This window comes from Galeopterus variegatus, unplaced genomic scaffold (genome assembly GCF_000696425.1).
Source record: "Galeopterus variegatus unplaced genomic scaffold, G_variegatus-3.0.2 Scaffold356, whole genome shotgun sequence".
NCBI classification, from domain to species: domain Eukaryota; kingdom Metazoa; phylum Chordata; class Mammalia; order Dermoptera; family Cynocephalidae; genus Galeopterus; species Galeopterus variegatus.
Genome location: NW_007726467.1, coordinates 700673 through 706097, shown reverse-complemented (window position 1 = coordinate 706097; position 5425 = coordinate 700673). Strand labels below are relative to the sequence as shown.

At 49.6% G+C, this 5425-nt stretch overlaps 1 protein-coding gene across 1 annotated transcript in view; it reads left to right on the top strand.

Annotated features, from left to right (window-relative positions):
• Positions 1-4027: 4027 nt before the first annotated feature.
• The window catches only part of FAM178B (family with sequence similarity 178, member B), a 118019-nt gene continuing 116621 nt past the window's right edge, over positions 4028-5425 (top strand). The window contains exon 1 of the mRNA XM_008567922.1: positions 4028-4225. The gene's annotated coding sequence lies outside the window, so the exon portion shown is untranslated. The remainder of the gene's footprint in view (positions 4226-5425) is intronic.

Here is a 5425-nt window from a genome sequence, read left to right as displayed (position 1 = left end):
TGTGTTGTCCCCCATGAAACTCATGTGGGAATCTGATCCCCACTGTGGCAGTGTTGGGAACTATTTGAGTCATGGGGGCAGATCCTGCATGAATGGATTAATGCTCTCCCTGAGGGAGGGGTAGTGAGTGAGTTCTCACTCTACTAGTTCCCATGAGAGCTGGTTGTTTCAAAGACCCTGGCACGTCCCCTCTCTCACTTCCTCTCACCATGTGATCTGCTTGTACCCACTGAGCTCCTGCCGCTTTCTGCCATGAGTAGAAGCAGCCTGAGGCCCACGCCAGATGCAGCTGTCCCAGAATCATGAGCCAAACAAACCTCTATTCTTTATAAATTACCCAGTCTCAGGTATTCTGTTATAGCAACACAAAATGGACTAATACACATGTATATATTCGAGAAATAATGAATCTGAAGGGCAATTGGGACAATCAATCTGAACTGGACATTTGTTTCAACAGTCCAGGTCAGAGTGAGTAGAAAATTCAGTGAAGGAAGCTTCAAGAAGGTTCCACTCCCAAAATGATCAGGGAGCATGAGCTTAAATCATCTTCTACATACATGGTTTAAGAAGAAAAAAAAAGGCAAAGTGACATTTAAGGACGACAGACCATGGTACATGCTCCCTATTCATCCGTCATCCTAGCATCTCAGTTCTGTCCTCAGAGGAGGCATTTTACCCCCCAAAGGACTCCTGGGCCCATTAGTGGAGACTTGCACAGTGTCTCCTTTACTGGTTTTTGTTCTGATATTATAGTCAATCTGCAGCAATAACAATAACTTCCTGTTAGACCTCAGCCCTTGAGTCCTGTGGGCTCTGAAAATTGGCATGGCTTCCAGCTGAGCTCCCCTAGGGTCCACTCTTCTTGTTAGTAGGGTCCATCCTCTGAGCTGACACAGAGGTCCCCCTTTCGTCTCTCCCCCATGTCAGTCTGTCGGTTCTTCCTCAGCAATAGTCCCAGAGTGGCCCCTGTCAGGGGCCTCACCATCCCCTCCCACACACACTTCCGCAACCACCGCCTTTGGGATTCCCTGTTCCCAAACCCTCCCATCTCTGAGTGGCCTCTGTTCCTTCCTTACTGAACCTGAGCCTGTGGAGTCCTCCTCAGGCTGGCTGACACATAGGAATCCTGCATGTCCCCATTGATAAGTGACATCCCAGTCCTCAAGCATTCCATCTGCCATTACATTAATGCCTTTGCACATTCTGTTCCCTTTTTCTTGAATGCCTTTCCTCCTTTTGAAGATAACTTGAAAATTCTAACTCAAACTTCAAGATTTCAGACAAATGTGACCTTGTCTGAGGTCATCAGACACTCCCAGGCAGGGTTGTCATCCCCCTCCTGTGTGAATCTGGAGCACTCTGGGCACACCTCCATTGTGGGGTTGATTACACTGCAGGGTTATTATCTTTCTGCATGTGTTCTGAACCGGGGCAGCAATGCATGGTTGGTGCTAACTGTTTGTTGAATGACTACAGAATGGATATAGTACATAGGACTATTGTTTGTTTGTCTTCTGATATACCTGGTTGTTCACATTTTTGTTTATTTTGTTACATAGTGTCCTTGTATAAGATCCCACACAAGAAATTACTTTTGGAATTGAAAATAAAGAAAAAAGTTTTATTTCCTTCTACCGTATAGACTCTATGTTATAGAGAAGCATGTAGTCCTTTGTGTCCCCTCACCCCACACACTACTTTTCTTGCTTCTAAGAAGCTTAGACCCAGATTTAATGTTCATTCACAATAAACACATTAGCTCTCCTGAACAAAATTTAGCTCCTCCTCCTCTTTGTAGTTTTGATTTTTTATGTCTTCTCCAATAACCTTTTTGAAATCAGGCAGTGGAATATGGAGGAAAAGCTATGGGCTCTAGAGTCGGAGAAACATGAATCCAAACGGCCCTGCACCTAGTGGCTGTGGAACCTGGGCAACTTACTCAACCTCTCTGAACCTCCAATTTCCCTTTTGTTAGGGTTGTCATAAGGATTAAATTACAAGGCTAGCTGGTTAGCTCACTTGGTTAGAGCGTGGGGCTGACAACACCAAGGTGAAGGGTTCGGATCTCCTTACCAGCCAGCTGTCAAAAAAAAAAAAGATTATATTACAACATATATAGGGTATGTAGCACACACTAGATGGTCAATAAATAATAATTACATGAAGTGGAGGCCATACATGAATAAAATAATTGAAAGTGTCCAGCCAGGCTGGCCTTTGGAAGAATAAGCAGCTACTCACATGGGAAGACCTGGGAAGGAGCAAGGCCAACTTGCCTAAAGCCTCTCTTCCCTGAGTCAGTCCCATCACTAGGATCACTATTCAGAGGACTCTTGGGAAGATACCTTTTTAACTGGGTTAAGAGATCAACTCACCAGGAGTGGGCACAAGAGGCATGTGGTTCTGCAGGTCAGGACCTGAGGGGACAGAAATCTTAGGAGGAGAAGGAGGAGGAAGAGGAGGAGGAGACGGGCGGGTCCTCAGCTGGGCATGGCCAGGCTCCGCAAGGGCCCTCTACTGGGGTCACTGAGCTGTCTGAAGCATCCCCATTTGCCAAACCTCCTTTCTGCTCCATCCATGGTCCTCTGGGAGGAATGTGGAGGGCCTCAAGGACACAGAACCTGAAGAGACAAAGAAGTGAGGGCAATGGATTCCTCAAGTGAGAGCAAAACCCTGGTAGATGTGGGGAGAAACAGGCCAGTAGCAATGAAAGCCCTCGGTTTGAACCCTGCTTTCCTAACCCAGTGTGTGGCCTTGGGCTGGGCAGGTGGCCTCCAAGCCTCAGTTTCTACCTCTGAAAACTGAGACTAGTGATAACATCCTCCAGCCTGCTGTGAAGATCAAATGAGGTAATGTTTCTGGAAGCAATTTGTATACTGAAAAGGAGTTAGTCTTGTGTACATTACTGTTCTCAGTTTTGCCTGGGGCTGCTCTGTCTCTTTATATTAACCTTTCAAATGGTTCCCATTAAAATGGACCTACCTATACTAGTATGTTTAAAACATTTTAAATGTCAGGAGTTCTCCAAAAAATAGTAATGAGTTCAGAGGGGATCCTTTCAAACTCTTCAATATTTCTTTTGACAGCTGGAAGTCAAATGAACTAATGAGCTCAAACTCCTAGAGGAATCCATCAAAAGAAATAAAGGTCAAGTAGTAACCGTGGCTGGGATGACACTGTCAACACACCAGGGCGGCTGCCTTCCCACCCATCATATCCTGGCTCTAGAAGAGGGGCTTGCTCGGGGGATGGACTTTGCCAGAGACCCAGCCGCACTCTGGCAAAGTTCACTCAGCTCGGCTCTAACACCCTCTTGCCAGGAGAATCTTTAATTAGTTATTCATGATGCCTAATTAAAACTCATCTCCCCCAAAGTGTAAGGCGTGGGTTTTCATTGATGACGAGGCTGGCTGAGGATAATAATGTGTGTAAACGGCCTAACAGAGCTCCAGATTTAGGGCTAGGGCTCGACCAGTGTTTGCAGAGAGTGAATCTGCGGCCGATATCCTCGAGCACACACACGCGCCCAGATCTGTGCTCAAAGCCAAATGTGGCGAACAATAAACGTGGACGGGGACAGTAGTGCTCTCGACACATAGCCCCTGGAGTATCTCCAGTTGGGAAAGAGCCACATGTTCTGAAGACAGTGAGCCCACGGTCTGTTTGTTCCGAGTTCAAGTCTTGACGCCACCCCCTTCTATTCCACGTGCCCTTGGCAAGTGGCCCTTTCCCTCTGTGCCTCGGTGTCCTCATCTGTAAAATGCAGTCGTCCCCAGGTGAGGACTTTAAGTGACTTACCGTGCACAAAGTTCCGACCAGAGCACGGGCTCAGTAACCAGAAGCTGCGCCTGCGCGTCCCCGGGCGGCCGGGCCTCCAGGGCGCGCCGTGTCGTGCGCGAGCGTGGCGCGCACGTGGGCGCGCACGTGACGGTGGCGGTGCGCGCGGAACCTCGGCCACCGGCCGGAACTGGATGCCGAGTGGCCGGCCCCAACCACACGGGGCCGCGGGAGGCCAGGCAGCAGCCCTAGAGCCCCCACAGCCTTGGAAGCTTGCTCCCGCTTCCTTTCCCCACTAGCTGGCCCCGTCCTCCGAGGTCTCGCCGGCGCCGCGGCCGCCCTCCCGGGCCTCTTGACCGTGCCGTTCCTGTCCTCTGGTGAAGGCCACCAGGTGCGGGCCTCGGTCCACAACGCAGGTGGTAGGATCACCAGCCCCATTTCACAGGTGCGGAACCCGAGGCTGAAGACCCTCAGGGGCCCGTGGTGGCCCGCGGTGGGCACACGGGTGGCAAACGGTCCAGCTGGGCTGCCTGTGTGTCCCGAGGCCGGTGTGGGTCAGCCCCAGCACAGCGGCCGGCTCCTCTTCTGCGCTTCTGTGGCTTCCGTGGCTTCCGTGGTCCAGGCGTGTGTCCGTTTCGCTCTGAGCCGGGCGCGGGCGTCGCCCACACCGGGCTAGGCGAGGCCCTCCTCTCCGTGTGCCGAGGGGTGGCTTGCTTTGCTGGGGTGGAACTTTCCTCAAACTAGTTTGAGAACTGGTTTATGTTTGGGTTGATTTGGCGCGTTTTGTTTTTTAATGTTCCCCAGAGCCCAAAGGGTAGGTTGTTTTTCTTTCCGGAAAGACTTTCTGTTCCCAGTCCCCGCCCAGTTTGATGGATGTGGAGTTTATGACACTAGAGACTGTTTCACTTTTCTTTGTGGATAAAATTCATCTCCTCTCATCTTTCAGATTGCGGAGCTGAGCCCTTGTTGACCAGAACCCTGGCTAGCATTCCTAGGCTATTAAATATTTGTTTTAAAGGACAGATATAAACCGTGGTGTTAGGAGGAAGGCGTCTTAAAAAAGCAATATTCACAAAAACAGGACAGTTGTGATATTCTGAATTAATATTGGCTCTTTTGATATCAAGGCTCAAAGCATTTCAGATTCCATAATTATTTGGTCTCATAGCTACACTTTAAGGCAGATTATTTCATTTTTCTTGTGGCCAGGAAAGTAAAAGAACAAAAAAGTGAAGTGACATGTGGAAATCTGGGAGACTGTGAGGGAAGTGGGGAGGGAGGCTGGACGTCAAAGGCCACGGGCTTGGGTTTGCAGGGGTTGGGGAGGCACTAACCCAGGCAGGGGGATGTGTTAGGCAGATGTAGCCGCAGTCCCTGGGCTGGACTTTAGAGGAGTGATCCAGGGGATCAGTCTCCAAGACAGTTTCAGTCCTTAGCCTGGAGAGAATATGAGATTGAGAAGGAACAGGTCCTGGCTGGTGGAGTGTGAGGGCTTGGGAGAGAGAGGGAGAAAGGAAAAGTAGAGTTTAGGTGTTAAGTCTATCTCCCATTTGATTGTAGGGGGGGCCTTGACATCTTTACTTTTGTCCTCCCATGTTCCCGTCAGGACATCTAGTATACAGCACTTGGATCATGTGAGACTAAC